The sequence below is a fragment of the Siphateles boraxobius genome, unplaced genomic scaffold (assembly GCF_051911475.1).
Source record: "Siphateles boraxobius isolate OS27281-9 unplaced genomic scaffold, OSU_SipBor_1 18, whole genome shotgun sequence".
In the NCBI taxonomy this organism is placed as follows: domain Eukaryota; kingdom Metazoa; phylum Chordata; class Actinopteri; order Cypriniformes; family Leuciscidae; genus Siphateles; species Siphateles boraxobius.
Genome location: NW_027508788.1, coordinates 3,513,063 through 3,530,791, shown reverse-complemented (window position 1 = coordinate 3,530,791; position 17,729 = coordinate 3,513,063). Strand labels below are relative to the sequence as shown.

General features: G+C 46.4%; 1 protein-coding gene across 11 annotated transcripts in view; it reads right to left on the bottom strand.

The window, feature by feature from the left end:
* The window catches only part of rimbp2a (RIMS binding protein 2a), a 101,260-nt gene that overhangs the window by 30,103 nt on the left and 53,428 nt on the right, over positions 1–17,729 (bottom strand). Inside the window, exon 1 of one of the 11 annotated variants that reach the window (XM_077232878.1) lies at positions 17,017–17,266. The exons of the other annotated variants lie outside the window; for them this stretch is intronic. The gene's annotated coding sequence lies outside the window, so the exon portion shown is untranslated. Of the gene's footprint in view, positions 1–17,016; positions 17,267–17,729 lie in introns of those variants that run through there. 11 annotated transcript variants of the gene reach the window in all.

Here is a 17,729-nt window from a genome sequence, read left to right as displayed (position 1 = left end):
TTTTCATTTTTGGGTGAACTAACCCTTTAATCAGGGAAGATGCCATATTTACTCTGGTACAAATGAAAAGATAAGTACAGATGCACCATATATATATATAAAATGTTGTACAATTAATGCTTTAAGTCATGTCTAATTGTTTACAATAAAAAAAAGTTTGGGAAACCCATTTGAAAACAATCATTAATATGCAAGTGGGGCAAAAATTACTCACAATTCACCTGTGTTTAACTTATAATGGTCATTTAAAGAGTTCCTGAACATCTAGTAATGGTCTGAAACATTTAAGACAATATTAGATGAGCTCTCCTGATGCTCAGCAGATTCATGATTAGAGAATCATGGGCTAATCCCAGTAACTTCATTTGAGGGCAGTAATACTTTAAGAATACTAGTAAGATAGGGCATGTTCCAGAAAGAAAGGTCTGGATGTGTGTGAGAGTGTTCGATGCCTAACAATGGGTGTTTTAAAGCAGTCATGCGTAACATTAGGGCTCTTGAGACTGGGGCAGAGAAGGAACAGCTGGGAGTTCAAACCTAGTGGTGTGGAAGTAACAACCGTTTCATTTGTGTCAACATGTTACACAGCTGAGCTTTGCTAAACTGAAGGCTTTTTCATCCAAACCAACTTCGTTATAACAAGACAATGCCTCCCATTAAATGAGATGAACGAGAAAACCTGATCATTTATCTGAGCTATTAACACTGAATGGTAAACCACCACGCTACTCGACTGGCAAAATGACAGCATCACCTCTGGTAAGTCAGAGAGAGCAGTCAAAGCGCTACGCATTGCGTGCTCGTGTGCGTTTTACAGTGGGGGAGGGGACTCTGTAGTTGCTATAGAAACCTACTCATCCAGGTAGCAAGTTAACCGTGAGAACGAGCAGCCTATTTGGCACTCATTCACAATTCGCTGTTAAACGAAACTCACAGGGTACAGCAAACTCCCTTCACCTGGAAAACAGTCCAAGACTGTGCAAATACAAAATGGATAATGTGTAACAGGAAACCCTGAAAGGAATCACCATGACATGGTACATCTCACCAGGGAGGAAGTGCATCTCTATGGGAAGGAAATCTCGGGTTTCACCTTTCCATCTCCCCTATCATTAAAAGATACCATTATGCCTCCATTACCCAAATCAATGGCTTTATCAATTTGTATGTCTAAATGGAAATTTGTAGTCGACTAGTCTACGAAGACTAGTGAAAAAAAAACATCTGTATAAACGATACAATTGAAATAGCCAACTTAATCTATTAATAAAACAAATCAAATCCCATATTGAATGCTGCTAAAAAAATCATATCAATCATACAGGCTACAAAGTGCTAGCCTTGCATTATGATCACTGTACTTAAGCATTCACTTAATCAACGTTAGCCAATAGACATACTGTATATACAGTTTAATTCAAAATGTTCATTACTGGTAGTATAACAAACCTATATGCAAGCTTAATTGTTGACATATGACAATGAAAATTTGACATTCTACACAAAACCCTTTTAAATTTTCTTCCCAGTCAAAATACTCTTTAACCTTTCTCATCTTCCGAGTGGATATTTCCTTTAGCCCGCTACAATCTATATACACAGAAAACTAAAACAGCAAATTCTGAGGTATGAGGTAATGTGCAACAACAAAAAATGTACTAGAAATGACTAGAAGCAGCAGTATCGTTTAGTTGACTACTTGACTAGAAGGTTAAAGGTGAGAAATAAAAGAAACATCAATCTCAGAGAGCTCAGTGTCCAATGCCACAGAAAGACTTAATCGTTGCATTCTAATCTTTATTATGACACTTACATATGCAGTGATGGAAGCTTTCAACTTTGAACCCCAGAGATATATTCATGGGGTGTGATAATGATGCTACAGTGCTCAGGATGTCAACATGGTGATTGATTTATTCTTGGCTCAGCATCCTGCTGTCCTGAGACTCTTGGTGCCAAGAAGCCTCTGAATTTGTTATCAGTGAATCTGTGTTTTTAGCTTGCTAAGGCTTTGAACAAACCTTTAAAGGGATAGTTCATTCTATTTTGAGAAGAAAAAAAATTGTCCATATACGATAAAAGTCAGTCAGTTGGGTTCAATGTTGTTTTGGACCCCAACAGTTCTTCTGATAAACACATTACAGATGTATGATCTGTAGTTGAATATAACATGTAAATATCTTGAGCTTTTGTTAACCACAAATCTTCATGCCTTTAAATAACAACCGATTCTAAAAAACACTGACTTTAGAACGATGGAATCAGAAGTAAAAATGCTACTACTTGCTAGGTTTTATGACTCTTTCATGTATTATTATTTCTCTTAAATACCCCCTGTGGTGAAAATCAAGATTTTAAACGTGGATTATATGTCTATGTGGTATTTTTAATATGCTTTAAGACAAATCATGCACAAATTCATTAGTCAATACCATTGCTGAGTATTTTCTCCTTGCAGCATCCCTAGAAATATTTTTATTTATCATTTCTAGGGATGCTGATTTTTAGAAGGCAGCTGTCTGACTCTGCAAACGGGAACGATACTCGGTTACTAACGTAACCTCGGTTCTCTCTAGAGAGGGAACGAGTATTGCGTAAGTTTAGCTTACGCTACGGGAAAGATTCATCTTCTCGAGATACTGAAGCCAAAAAATTATCCTTAATTTTGTATTCCTTGTCAACGCAGTGCAGCAGCTAGCAGACCTAGAGCAGGCCATCTCGCGTGCTCATTGGCTGCCCTGCGGGCAACTGCTGCAGCCTACCAGTGAGCCCGGCGTGACGTCACGCCCAATGAAGGGCGCCCGCGCCTTCATAGCGTCACAGCCCGCCAGAATGGGCGTGGCTTAGCGTATAACACTAGGGGCTGTAGGCTGACTTCCCTGGTTTTCGTCGACTGAAGCGAAGTCGCTCGTGGCGCGAGCACGGCCGGTTACGCAATACTCGTTCCCTCTCTAGAGAGAACCGAGGTTACGTTAGTAACCGAGTATCGTTCTCTTACGAGAGGTTCTCTCGTATTGCGTAAGTTTAGCTTACGCTACGGGAACACTTTGTCAACGCCGTGCGCGCCAAGCATCCACATGAGATCCCGAGCTTTCAGGGGAACCCCATAAGTGGAAAAAATAAGGTGGCCAGCCACGCGGGCCATCACTTGTACATAAGCACACATAGGGAATACAGAGCAGCGCGCCGGTCTGTATAGGCACATGGCACATACCCTACTTAGTGCAGCTCAACCAGGAGAGCTGAGTCATGTGAGAGTGATCTGAGCAGGAGATCTGGGCAGAATACACCTCTCCTTCAGACTGACAACAGTTTAGCCTGCAAGGCTGGAACTTCTAGGTTATAAAACCTGACAAAGGTAGACGGGGAGCTCCAGCCCGCCGCTACACATATGTCATGGATAGAAATTCCACTGGACCATGCCCACGAAGAGGCCACGCCTCTCGTGGAATGAGCCCTGATGCCCAGAGGGCATTGCAGACCTTTTGACGCGTAAGCGGCCGCTATAGCGTCTACTATCCATCTGGACAGGCTCTGTTTCGAGGAGGCGAGACCCTTGGTGCGCCCACCAAACGAAACAAAAAGCTGTTCCGAACGCCTGAAGGAGGCGGAGCGCGTAATGTAAAACCTCAGCGCTCTGACAGGGTAGAGGAGATTCACATCACCTTCGCTGTCAGATGCTGGGAGAGCTGACAACGAAATAACTTGCGCTCTGAATGGAGTGCCCATCACTTTAGGGACATAGCCATGTCTAGGTCTGAGGATGACTTTAGAGTCATTCGGTCCGAACTCAAGACACGACGCGCTGACAGACAGCACATGCAGGTCCCCTACACGTTTTACTGACGACAGTGCAGTCAGAAAGACGGTTTTCAGTGATAGATATTTCAACCCCACGGTGTCTAGTGGTTCAAATGGAAAAGCTTTCAGGGCCTCGAGGACCAATGAAAGATCCCACATGGGAACCGACGGGGGGCGCGGCGGATTCATCCTTCTAGCTCCTCTAAGGAAGCGGATGGCCAACTCGTGTCTTCCCAATGACTGGCCTTGGTCGATTCTGCGAACGCTGCCACGGCCGCCACGTATACATTGAGCGTGGATGGGGACCTTCCCTTATCCAACAGCTCTTGTAGGAAGGTGAGCAGATGCGCCACCCCGCATGTCCGCGGGTCCAGACCTATGTTGGTGCACCATCCAGAGAAAACCGACCATTTAGACGCATAGAGCCTTCTCGTGGAAGGGGCTCTAGGCTGCGTGATCGTGTTCATCACTCCTTCTGGCAGGGCAACGAGTACCCGTTGATCAACCATGCATGCAGAGACCAGCGCTCTGGATTGGGATGCCAGATCGTGCCGCGAGCCTGAGAGAGGAGATCTGCCCTCACCGGATTCGGCCACGGAGCTGTATGTGACAGCCCTGCTAGTTCCGGGAACCAAATCTGATTCTCCCAACGCGGGGCTATGAGGAGCACCGAGTGGCGCGTTTCCCTGATTCTCTTGATCACCTGTGGCAACAGAGAGACCGGAGGGAAAGCATATAGCGAGAGGCTGGGCCAAACCTGGGCCAGCGCGTCCTCGTCCTTCGAACAGACCGTCGGGCATTGAGCATTGTCTTTTGACGCAAATAGGTCGACTTCCGCTCTGCCGAATAGGCGCCACAGTTTCTGGACCGTTTGGGGTGCAGGGACCATTCCCCTGGGGGAACATTGTCCCTGGACAGTTTGTCTGGGCCGTCGTTCAAATGGCCAGGCACATGCGCCGCCCTCAGCGAGCGCAGGTGCATCTGAGACCAAATAAGGAGGCGTTCCGTCAGATTGCAGATTTCTGGATCTGACACCGCCCTGACGGTTTACATAGGATACCACAGACATGTTGCCTGAGCGGACAAGAACATGCTGGTCCTGTATGAACGGGAGGAAGCACTTCAGCGCGTTCTCGACCGCTATCATTTCCAGACAGTTTATGTGAAAACCCTTCTCCTGGTCTGACCACTGGCCAAAGGCCGGTCTGGCCTCGAACAGTGCGCCCCAACCCGAGTTGGACGCGTCTGTCGAGATGACTTTACAATAAGAGATGGTTCCCATCATTACTCCCTGCTGGTACCAGTCGGCCACTAACCAGGGCTGCAGAGTTGCTATGCAGGCCTGAGTCACTCTGATTTTCTGGCCGCCAGACACCCGGCGGGACACGCGAGCATTCAACCAGCGTTGGAGCGGGCGCATGCGCAGTAGGCCCAGCTGGAGCACCGCTGCAGCTGATGCCATACAGCCCAACATCCTTTGAAATGTTTTCAAAGGGAGAAAGCTGCCCTTCTAGAAAGATGCGGCTAGGTGGTGAACACGGCGCGCGCTGTGTCGATAAACGAGCCGTCATGGTCACCGAGTCCAGTGCTATTCCTAAAAAGGAAATTGACTGGCTGGGCAGTAATGAGCTCTTGGTCCAGTTGACCGTGAGACCCAAGCTTTCCAGATGACTGAGAAGCACTGTTCTGTGAGATAGCAGTTCTGTCTCTGACTGTGCCAATATCAGCCAATCGTCCAGATAGTTCATTATTCGCAGCCCCTGACTTCTCAGGGGGGCGAGCGCCGCATCCATGCACTTTGTAAATGTACAGGGTGCCAGGGACAGGCCGAACGGCAGGACGGTGTAATGATATACCTGACCGTCGAAGGCGAATCTCAAAAATTGCCTGTGACGGGGTACTATCTGAATCTGAAAATACGCATCCTTCAGATCTAGAGAAATAAATCAGTCCCTCGGGCGAACGTGCGCGAAGATTTTCCTGGTCGTAAGCATTTTGAACGGTCTTTTCGCAAGCACTTAGTTCAAATGTCTCAGATCTAGGATAGGTCTGAAGGCTCCGTCCTTCTTGGGTACGAGAAAATATCGGCTGTAAAAGCCTGACTCGCTCAGAGAAGGCGGTACCTTTTCTATAGCCCCTTTGCACAGCAGCTTTGCTATTTCTGCGTGAAGTAGGTGTGCTACTTCCGCATTCACTATCGTCGCGGTCCGGGCTTGAAAGCGCGGGAGACGGCGAATGAATTGAAGTGTATAGCCCTGCTTTATTGTGCTCAACACCCATTCTGAAATCCCTGGGATAGTTTCCCACGCAGCTATGTGAGCCGCTAGGGGGCGAATGGCCTCCGGGTTCAGACCGCCGCCATTTGCGGGCTTGTGAAACTGAACCGGAGCCGAAAGCGCGGTGCGCGAGCTCTCGGTTCTGGGCAATGGCTGCTCGCTGAAAAGCCGAAACCGGCTGATTTATGTGAGATGTCCCAATCATAAGGGATGGGGAACAGTCTTTTGTCATTTTTTTTTTTTTGACGCGCGAGCAGCGCTCCGGGCGGGAAAGCTTCCTGTAAGCGTGAGCGCGTGTGCGCGGGCACGAGACTTACAAGTGTATTTGATGCCCCGATCATAATGGATGGGGAGCGTTTTATTAATGCCCTGCGTTTTGTGATAACACTTAAACGCGCGGGCGGAGCCCGGGGGGAGGTTAGTGTTAGCAAGCGTGAACGCACTCAGGCAGGCACGAGACCTACATTCATAACCTGCTTTCTTTTGTGAAACTGACCCGGAGCCGAAAGCGCGGCGCGCGCGCTCTCGGTTCTGGGCAATGGCTGCTCGCTGAAAACCGAGACCGGCTGATTGATATGAGATGTCCCAATCATAAGGGATGGGAAACATTTTTTTTTTTTTTTTTTTTCCACTTTTTGACGCGCGAGCAGCGCTCACGGCGGGAAAGCTTCCTGTAAGCGTGAGCGTGTGTGCGCGGGCACGAGACTTACAAGTTTATTTGATGCCCCGATCATAATGGATGGGGAGCGTTTTATTAATGCCCTGCGTTTTGTGAGAACACTTAAACGCGCGGGCGGAGCCCGGGGGGAGGTTAGTGTTAGCAAGCGTGAACGCACTCAGGCGGGCACGAGACCTACATTCATAACCTGCTTTCTTTTGTGAAACTGACCCGGAGCCGAAAGCGCGGCGCGCGCACTCTCGGTTCTGGGCAATGGCTGCTCGCTGAAAGCCGAGACCGGCTGATTTATGCGAGATGTCCCAATCATAAGGGATGGGGAACATTCTTTTTTCACTCTTTGACGCGCGAGCAGCGCTCCAGGCGGAAAAGCTTCCTGCAAGCGTGAGCGCGGGCACTAGACTTACAAGTGTATTTGACGCCCCGATCATAATGGATGGGGAGCGTTTTATTAATGCCTTGCGTTTTGTGATAACACTTAAACGCGCGGGCGGAGCCCGGGGGGAGGTTTGTGTTAGCAAGCGTGAACGCACTCTGGCGGGCACGAGACTTTCATTCATAACCTGCTTTCTTGATCGTGTAACTGAACGGGCAGATAGTGGGCACAGACTTGTGGACACATTTCTTACATTCAACAGTCGAGCGGCTTTTCTGCACTTCATGAGAGTGTGCTCTGCGAGGTTCGGAGTGCTTATGTGTAGTGGTGAACACTGGGGCGTGGGCACTTTCATTACACTTACAACACCGACGGCATGAGCCGGACCAGACATTTTACTCTTTTTGAGATTTTTCTGGGTCGCCGTGAAAACGGCGTTTGTGTGCAGGCGAGAGGGTCAACAACCGGCTCGTTGGCTGCTAATTGAACCACTGCAGTAGCCTGTTTGAAGGGGACTGACAGGGAATAAACTTAAACACGCACGTCTTTTCGGAGGCGATGTGTCTGTTAGTAAGCGTGAGCGCTCGTGAGCGGGCACGTAACTTACATTCTTAATCTGACATTATACTCACTTGAGATTTCTCTGGGTCACCGCGAGAACGGCGGATGTGTGCAGGCGAGCGGGTTGCATTACCGGCTCGTTGGCTGCCAAATACACCACTGCAGTAGCCTTATCTAAGGGGACTGACATGGCGAGACATTTCGACGGCGGCGCGCAAGCCCGTCCAGGTCATACAGAGAGCTCGAGAGGGCTCTGCATAGCGCGCGAACGGGGACGCGAGGGCGGGGTAGCTCTCTTGTAACGTAAAGAGAGCTAGCCGCGTGCTCGTTGGTCGAGCAGAACTGGAACAGTGTTTGTACGAGGGCGCGCGCACGAGTAGTGGGCACGGGACCTACATGTAACACAGATGATGCCCGTCCGGGTCATGCAGAGAGCTCGAGAGGGCTCTGCATGACGCGCAAACGGGGACGAGAGGGCTCTGCATGACGCGCAAACGGGGACACGAGTGCGGGGTAGCTCTCTTGTAACGTAAAGATAGCTAGCCGCGTGCTCGTACGTGTCCCTCGGCCTCGTTCTCAGATGCGACGGCAGTGAGGCTCGTGAGCGGCAGCTGCGCGTCGGTGAGGAGAGGCGGGGGGTGTTGAAGGCTTCGAGTCGAGCCCGCAGGGTCGACAGCGGAAGCGCTTCACAGCCGGAAGTGCGAGGCGTCTTAAAAAAGACACTCGCTGCTCTTTTAGAATAACGTTAGGTTTTAGAATAGGTTTTAGCAAGGTAAAGGATACGTCGCCGGATAGCGTAGCTCGCACGGATGGCTGAAGGTGGCGAAGACGGCCGGCTTCCTCAGCGCTCACCTAAGCTGGCTGTCCGCTGTTCGGCGGCGGCGGTGGCTTCTCTCAGATCCAGCGATGCGAAGAGCTCGCTGAAGAGACGAAAAATCAGGGAAGTCAGCCTACAACCCCTAGTGTTATACGCTAAGCCACGCCCATTCTGGCGGGCTGTGACGCTATGAAGGCGCAGGCGCCCTTCATTGGGCGTGACGTCACGCCGGGCTCACTGGTAGGCTGCAGCAGTTGCCCGCAGGGCAGCCAATGAGCACGCGAGATGGCCTGCTCTAGGTCTGCTAGCTGCTGCACTGCGTTGACAAGGAATACAAAATTAAGGATAATTTTTTGGCTTCAGTATCTCGAGAAGATGAATCTTTCCCGTAGCGTAAGCTAAACTTACGCAATACGAGAGAACCTCTCGTAAGAGAACATGGTTTGTGAAATATTAGTAACACATTATTAGCGGTTTGGGTTTGATAATGTAGTCAAGCCAAAGGCTAATCAATTACCATGATATGTCAACTTTTACTCAAATTCTGAATTGATTATGTATAAGTATAACCTAGAAAGGGTGCAAAGACAGTTCCCTTTCCAATCACTAAACATTATAATCAATAAAGTTGTCAACACTGCACAATGAATCTCTTAATTACATTGTGTCTACAGTTTGTTATTGAGAGGTTTCGAGAGCGTGCAGTGCAGTTCAGTGCTGAATTGAACTGAAATTATTTGAGTAAATTGATTGGCCACTGAGCTCAAGAGATCAACAAACATGTCTGCTATTGGCTACATTGCTCACCGCTGCAATAATATGTTGTAAATAGAAACATTTGACATTCTCCAGAACGCAAACACATATACGCACAGGAGCGTTTACCAAAACTGTTTCATCAATGTTACAGTATACACTGAGGGTGCTCTTGCTTTTGTTTGAGGGTGTTCAGGATACTCATGCACCCCCGTAGAACCGGACCTGCCTGTATAATTCTCTCTTCCTTTTAAATCAATTTCTTGTTTAAAATGAACAGCTGAAATAAACCAATATTTCCACTTGCCATTGTGTAGCGTTTACTACAGTTGGCCGTGTGGATCAGGTATATGGGATCAATATCCCGCCAAATGTATTGTGGCCACGGATCAAAATATAATAAGCGTGAATCAAAAAATAACAAGCATGAATAAAAACTTTAAACACATAAAAAAATTATTTTCACAAAACTTTAACTTGTGTTCATGCTTTCTTTAAAATTATGTTTTCCTTGGGTTTTTAATACTCTGTACTTTGCGCTCTTTCATTTTCTGCTCATAATTAATTTTTTTGTATGCTTGTGCTGTTTTTCTCTTCGCTCTTCTTTCCATGTTCTGCGCTTGCTCTTCCAAATGTTGCAGTTCGAGTTTCATGTAAATTAGGACGGGCTTAAGCGTCACCATTGGTCCACTAGTTCTAGATTGACAGCTCCATCTCTAGCCAATCATTCAAAGAGGGGAGTTGACGTCACTCCAATGCGACTCACGCTACTGATGCTCACTCGGACAACAGTTTATTTTAAATTTTACAAGGACTTTTAAGCAGTAAAGCTATCTGAACTCTGTACATATACAAATAATTCAATTCCTCTTTTTTGAGATAGCCTACATTTTAATGCGCACACTGGTAATTGGTGTTAAACAATACTTGGCTCATGATGTTAATATGCTAAGTGTCACATTCACCACCGTCTTCGTCTGTGTCTTCAGTACACTTCCCAGCATCCCCTGTCATCATCACCTGCACCTGCGCCTCATCATCATCATCATCATCACCGTCACCTTTTGTCCTAGTCATTATCTTTGTATTTTAGTTCCCCTCTCACGCTTGTCTTTCATGGTTAATGTTTGTGCACTAGCACACTGTTCTGTTGTTTTGGATCTTTGCTATTAGAAGAAAGCCTTTGCTATTTTGTATCTCCGTCTACCGTCATCTTCTTCATTCACCCACGGACATGACAGAATAACCAGCCCAAAAAAGAGTCAGCATGGGAATTCTTCTCACCCCGGTTAACCCAGCTCACTCTCTACTCTGAATTGTCCAAAATGGTCTGTCTATAGAGGATTACGTCGCCGAATTCCTGGAGCTCTCTGCTGGGGTTAGCTGGTCAGATGATGTCTTTAAATCTGTCTTTTGGTTGGGCTTAGACAGTCATCTGCACCACCAAGCCCCAGCAGCGGGTTTTCCAGGAAACTTCGCCGGTTACCTCGATCATGTGTTGTGGTTGAGTGGGTCAGCCATCACCGTTGGTGAGGCTGAGGATGACATCACCAACCCTAACCCTAACCCTAACGAATAGCCTGATGTCTAATACTGAACAATTAAAAGGATCATTTATCCATTCTCTCATGCCCTCATGCCACCCACAATGGTTTTTTATTTTTTTACACACACCACCCATCTTCACCACACCACCCGCCTTCATCCGGAATTCAGTCGCCGGCCCGCCAGAGCCCTCATCGCTGGTCCCGTCCAGTTCAGAGTTTTCACCGTTGGTCCTCGACCAGAATCCAATGAATGGGATTTAATAGACTTTTGCACTGAGCCCTCACCGCTGGTTCCGTCAAGCACAGAGCCCTCACCGCTGGTGCCGTCCAGTCCAGAGTCCCCCGCTGGTCCTCTTCCAGAATCCGATGGAGTTGGATTTAATAGACTTTTTCACAGACTCTTCACTGCTGGTCCCGTCCAGCACAGAACATTCTTCACCGCTGGTCCTGTCCAGCCCAGAGCCTTCGAGTAGGCCCTCGCCGTGGGCGCCCAAGAGCCCATGGTCACCCGAAGGGTCCTCACCGCCACGGCCACCCGAGGGGTCCTCGCCGCCACGGCCCCCCGAGGGGTCTTCGCCGCCACGGCCGCCCGAGGGGTCCTCGCCGCCACGGCCGCCCGAGGGGTCCTCGCCGCCACGGCCGCCCGAGGGGTCCTGGCCGCCACGGCCGCCCGAGGGGTCCTCGCCGCCACGGCCGCCACTAGGGCCTGCTCCGCCTGGCCGCCTGCTCGTCCTGCTCCGCCCTGGCCGCCTGCTCGTCCTGCTCCGCCCTGGCCGACTGCTCGTCCTGCTCCGCCCTGGCCGCCTGCTCGTCCTGCTCCACCCTGGCACCCTCCACGTCCTGCTCCGCCCTGGCCCCCTGCTCGTCCTGCTCCGCCCTGGCCGCCTGCACGCCCTGGCCGCCCGAGGTGTCGTCTCCGCCAGGACCGCCAATGGGGTGGTCTCCCACTCTGCCATGGCCCCCTGACCAGTCTGCTCCGCCATGGCCGCCTGGACCATCCTGGAGTCCGTCCTGCTGCACCCGGCCCTCCTTCCCGTCACGGACTCCAGGATGCCCACCCCCCCTCCCGTGTTCTGTCTTGTACGGCGCGGGTCGCGCCTAGCGGGAGGGGGGAGTTATGTCACATTCACCACCATCTGTGTCTTCACTACGCTTCCCAGCATCCCCTGTCATCATCACCTGCACCTGCGCCTCATCACCCTCATCACCTGTTGTCCTAGTCATTATTTGTGTATTTTAGTTCCCCTCTCACGCTTGTCTTTGCTGGTTATTGTTTGTGCACTAGCACACTGTTCTGTTGTTTTGGATCTTTGCTATTAGAATAAAGCCTTTGCTATTTTCTATCTTCGCTTACCGTCATCTTCTTCATTCACCACAGACATGACACTAAGGTAGATCTAAAACATCATGCAGTTTTGAAACTAAATTTCTTTGCAAAAATTAAGTTAAAAACAGCCATTTTACCCGTCTGAAGAATTTAGGACTTTGACCTTTCAAAACTACACACAGCCTACCTTTATTTATATATATATATATATATATATATATATATATATATATATATATATATATATATATATACAGTGAGGAAAAGTATTTGAACACCCTGCTATTTTGCAAGTTCTCCCACTTAGAAATCATGGAGGGGTCTGAAATTGTCATCGTAGGTGCATGTCCACTGTGAGAGACATAATCAAACAAAAATATCCAGAAATCACAATATATGATTTTTTAACTATTTATTTGTATGATACAGCTGCAAATAAGCATTATGAACTTAAAACTTAATGTATATGGATTTAAATGTTTACGTGTCACCTGAATCTATCAGCTAGATTTCTGACCCTCAAAGACCTGTACACCTAAAGACTTTGAAAAGATTTAGAAAAGACTTTATAAGATTATCAGCTCACATCTAAAGACTTGGGTTCACAGTTTTTAGTCTCAGACTAAAGACTTGCGATAATATCAAACATGTTTGATATGAAAGACTAGAGAAAGACTGGCATAAATCGGGTCACCGACTGCAGATTATCACCTCACCTCACGCCGAGACTCCAGTAAGATTCCTAAAGACTGCCGGTCTTTAGTCTGGGACTGTGAAAATCCTTTGGTGTATGCCTGGCATTAGTCTGCCTTTAAAAAGTCCACCTCCACTCCATTTATTATCCTAAATTAGATGCACCTGTATGAGGTTGTTAGCTGCATAAAGACACCTGTCCACCCCATACAATCAGTAAGAATCCAACTACTAACATGGCCAAGACCAAAGAGCTGTCCAAAGACACTAGAGACAAAATTATACACCTCCACAAGGCTGGAAAGGGCTACGGGGAAATTGCCAAGCAGCTTGGTGAAAAAAGGTCCACTGTCGGAGCAATCATTAGAAAATGGAAGAAGCTAACCATGACTGTCAATCTCCCTCGGACTGGGGCTCCATGCAAGATCTCACCTCGTGGGGTCTCAATGATCCTAAGAAAGGTGAGAAATCAGCCCAGAACTACACGGGAGGAGCTGGTCAATGACCTGAAAAGAGCTGGGACCACCGTTTCCAAGGTTACTGTTGGTAATACACTAAGACATCATGGTTTGAAATCATGCATGGCACGGAAGGTTCCCCTGCTTAAACCAGCACATGTCAAATCCTGTGCCAATGACCATTTGGATGATCCAGAGGAGTCATGGGAGAAAGTCATGTGGTCAGATGAGACCAAATTAGAACTTTTTGGTCATAATTCCACTTGCCGTGTTAGGAGGAAGAAGAATGAGTACCATCCCAAGAACACCATCCCTACTGTGAAGCATGGAGGTGGTAGCATCATGCTTTGGGGGTGTTTTTCTGCACATGGGACAGGGCGACTGCACTGTATTAAGGAGAGGATGACCGGGGCCATGTATTGCGAGATTTTGGGGAACAACCTCCTTCCCTCAGTTAGAGCATTGAAGATGAGTCGTGGCTGGGTCTTCCAACATGACAATGACCCGAAGCACACAGCCAGGATAACCAAGGAGTGGCTCTGTAAGAAGCATATCAAGGTTCTGGCATGGCCTAGCCAGTCTCCAGACCTAAACCCAATAGAGAATCTTTGGAGGGAGCTCAAACTGCGTGTTTCTCAGCGACACCCCCAGTAACCTGACTGATCTAGAGAAGATCTGTGTGGAGGAGTGGGCCAAAATCCCTCCTGCAGTGTGTGCAAACCTGGTGAAAAACTACAGGAAACGTTTGACTTCTGTAATTCCAAACAAAGGCTACTGTACCAAATATTAACATTGATTTTCTCAGGTGTTCAAGTACTTATTTGCAGCTGTATCATACAAATAAATAGTTAAAAAAAATCATACATTGTGATTTCTGGATTTTTTTTTTAGATTATGTCTCTCACAGTGGACATGCACCTACGATGACAATTTCAGACCCCTCCATGATTTCTAAGTGGGAGAACTTGCAAATTAGCAGGGTGTTCAAATACTTATTTTCCTCACTGTATATATTTAGTTCCATTACAGACAAGGCATACAGTGAAAAAAGTACAAGGAAAATACAAAGGCATTTGTGGTACAGTTCAGAGTATGTAAAACAAAGAACAACCACAATAAAATTTAAAATAAACATGTAGCCTTTGTAAAAGGAAAAAAACGCACAGCCTACCTGGTGATCCGTTACAGTTAAATACGCCATCCTCAAATATTTTCTTAATTGTTGTTAAGCGATCATATAGCCTAGGTAGCCTGGTAAATTAATTCTAGACTAGATGTACCATTTGACAAAAGATTAATGAAAATGATAGTGTACAGAGGAGATTACAGAAACCAGGTGGATTTGATATGCAGTGATTTATTATAGTAATTGTGTTCATTTACATAGCTACATAATTTTATATTATTTTAGGATTAATGTTTTAAATATAGCTTCAATTTTTAATACAGCAACATGAAAATTATTGAAAAGATCAGGGATAGGTAACGTTGTTTCTGGAGTGCCGCTGTCCTGCAGAGTTTAGTGTCAACTCAAATAAAAACCTAGCAGTATTAATAGTCCTAAAGATGATGATTAGCTGGTTCAGGTGTTTGATTAGGGTTGGAGGAGCTAAACTCTGCACCCAGGAGGACCGACATTGCCCTTATATGTCATATATTAAATATGAAAGTAAAACGGCCAGTACATGGTGGCAAGTTACTGTCTTTATGAGTGAGTCATTCATTCAAACTTCTCGTTCAAATCAGGAATTCTTTAATGAAACACTGTTGTGTGGCTCGCAGGAGATAGACGCTCACAGTGCAAGGTTCGGCCAGGGAATTAAAGGTGAATATGATGGATCATCAGACAGGCACAACTGTGACAGGTCGTCGTCGGGTGACGAATTTAACGATAACGGATCGAGTTGCGGGCAACCATACAGTGTAACGGTGTCCTGCCACAGAAAGATTTTTGCCAGCTGAGCTGATGGTTATACGAGAGAAAATCAGTAGCGCGAGTCGCATTGGAGTGACGTCAACTCCCCTCTTCGTTTGATTGGCTAGAGGAGGAGCTGTCAATCTAGAGCTAGTGAACCAATGGTGACGCTTAAGCCCGCCCTAATTTACATGAAACTCGAACTGCAACATTTGGAAGAGCAAGCGCATAACATGGAAAGAAGAGCGAAGAGAAAAACAGCACAAGCGTACAAAAAAATAAATTATGAGCAGAAACTGAAAGAGAGCGCAAAGTACAGAGTAATAAAACCAAGGAACACATCATTTTAAAGAAAGCATGAACAGTTTAAGTTTTGTAAAAAATATTTTTTAATGTGTTTAAAGTTTTTTTTCATGCTTGTTATTTTTTGATTCACGCTTATTATATTTTGATCCGTGGGCGCATACATTTGGTGGGATATTGATCCCATACAGGTAGTCTGAGCTGCTATGAGAGAGTGGAGGCGGGGACTAATTTGCATATTCATAGATCTTCATCAAATTAAGCAATTACATTTAAGCAATTTTAAGGCATGGAGGAATTATTTTCACAAGAAGAAACATTTAAATATGGCATTGTGATTATCAAAGATGAGTTTTAACGATAAAATTATTGACTGCAGGGGGACTTTAACATTTATGTGTATTCTCACTAGAATGGAGCACTTTGAATCATTAAGATGGCAAGATAGCTTGTTAACTGAGTATTAGAGTACTGTCATTTAAGCCTGTCTCACCATCCTAAAAAAAGAAACAGTGATGAATCTGGCTCAGACTCCAGGCATAGAGAACATCCTGACTGACTTTGAATTTACAGTAGCTTAATGTCTTAGGAAGCTCTTTTTTGCATGATAACTCTTGCAAATGTCCTGAAGTAAAGAGCCACTCAATTAAGACAAAGACAGAGGACTTCACATTTCCAAAGGAAATATACAATGCAATACTAATGACGTACACTTAGAAAGATAATTACGGCTCTTGCTCCAAGTATGCATGTAATAATATCCGCTTTAAAAGGTATAGCAGTATACGAAGACACGTTTAACTGAGATAATGTGCTGACTGACATATTCTTGCAAACAGCAAATAAGGTATTCATTCACATGACTGTCTGAGTGGATTGAAGGACCATGCCCGTAAGATGACCAGAAGGAGAACACAGGGCATGGGATATTTTTAAATAAGTCAATAACTATTGAACAGCAACTGTCACTAAGGCGCGGGATTTTTTGTAACCATGACAACCGACAAGATGCAGGGAGGCCACTGGCTACCTAAAAAGTCTGACCCAGGACAAATTAAAGAAAGAAAAAAACACAGATCACAGTTTAGAAAATCTCTGACCTGCTGCCTGAATTCATGGAAATGCAGAAAAGTAACGAATCCATCTAGATATGCAAATCAAGACAAGAGCAGGTGGCTCTTTATACATACATGCAGCCATGATCTGATAACATGCTTCAGAAGAATCAAAACTTGCGTTCTTGCATCATCCTTGATCATGCATCTAAAAGCATGAAAAAAAATACATGATGCATGAACTGGGGTAATACCCAGCTATGAGCTGGTATAGAGAGAGAGCGAGAGAGAGAGAGAGAGAGAGAGAGAGAGAGTGAGAGGATTTACTATGCTGCACAGCTCCTCATGCAGAAACACACACTGGAATCCCCACAGCCAAGCTGCAGGCAGAGGAAGGAAAGTGAGAGAAACAGAGAATTGCAGCAAGAGGAGAAATGAGAAGAGGAAATATTTACCGTCTCAGTTCCCAGTTCCAAAGGCTCTTAAACCTACTCAGAAAATATTCTTTCCTTTCCCTACTGCACTCTTCCTCTCCTCCTCTGTCTTGCTTCCTCTGGGCGTGCAAATGACAGACAGCGGTAACGGCAGCTCTCTCTCTTTCTCGATCTCCTTCTCTCTTTTTAAGGCTTGCTGCATGCTGCAGAAGCAGAGGTACAGTGCTCCCCCACCATACGCTACGGTCTGCCCTCCATCCCCTCCCTGAGTGACTGATGCTGAGTGCGGGTGGAGAAGAGAGGAAGTGGGAGGGGGAATGATGGAAATAGGCTGTTGAGTGGGCGGCAACTCCTAAAACCATTAACCCCTCCCCACCGGTACCAAACCTCCATGCAGGACTGAAGTGGACACAGGAAATAGGTGGAGCTAATTAGGAAAAATCTTTGACATGAACCCCACAACCCTATCTGTAGGGCTCGACACCAAACAATATATAAATATTATATTATTAGTAATAATCTTCAATTTTATGTTTACTGAATATAAGGGAATTTTTTTTTAATTGTCTTTACCCTGATTTAGAGGTAACAACCTCTTTCCTTTGCCATCTGCTGTAATCTGCACTGCTTTAAGGGAGTCCCACCCTGCAGTCAGACTGATACCTCTACTTGCGAACATGACTAGGTAAAATGAGGCAGAATGTGGCTTCCGGCTCACTCTAGTGAGGTTTATA